The sequence below is a fragment of the Dermacentor silvarum genome, chromosome 6 (assembly GCF_013339745.2).
Source record: "Dermacentor silvarum isolate Dsil-2018 chromosome 6, BIME_Dsil_1.4, whole genome shotgun sequence".
Lineage (NCBI taxonomy): Eukaryota > Metazoa > Arthropoda > Arachnida > Ixodida > Ixodidae > Dermacentor > Dermacentor silvarum.
This window is the reverse complement of record NC_051159.1, coordinates 167578577-167579184: the sequence shown is the minus strand read 5'-3', so window position 1 is coordinate 167579184 and position 608 is coordinate 167578577.

Here is a 608-nt window from a genome sequence, read left to right as displayed (position 1 = left end):
GTAATCAGGCGTAGCGATGAAGAGAAACGCTACTCGCCGCCACGCACAGATTGAATCACTCATGCGGACGAGAACAACACCAGCGGGAATTTTGTCCTACCAAGAAAGCTGTTTGCAAGTTTAGCACAAAAAAAAAAAAAACGACACTTCGAAGCAGTTTGCTTTACTGAACAACGCTCGCAGTGCCGACCGCCACAAGCCATCGAGATGCATGCTGTTATGACAAGTCACGAGGCAAACGCTAAGTTTCTTTTGGGTCCTCGTGAATTTAGTCACACAACCTCAAGGTCGACTCAGGAGCGGAAGTTACCGTCGTTCCAAGCACTTTTTCGGGAGTAGCGCCGCGACTCGAAAAGCCGGAGGGTCATGTCACTGGTCCAGATAATTATTCTTTGAAAGTAACTGGCCAATTCACAGCTACTGTGGAATGCAAGAGCCGTACCTGCGTGCAGTCAGTGTACGTCATGCCTTCACAGTCTACACGTCTACTAGGCTACTCTGCCATCCTTGCAATGGGAGTCGTTAAGTCCATCGACGCGGGCGGACAGTCCGCAATATGGAGGAAAGTGGTACTACTCCTGAGAGGACAGAACACCTCTTGCGCATCT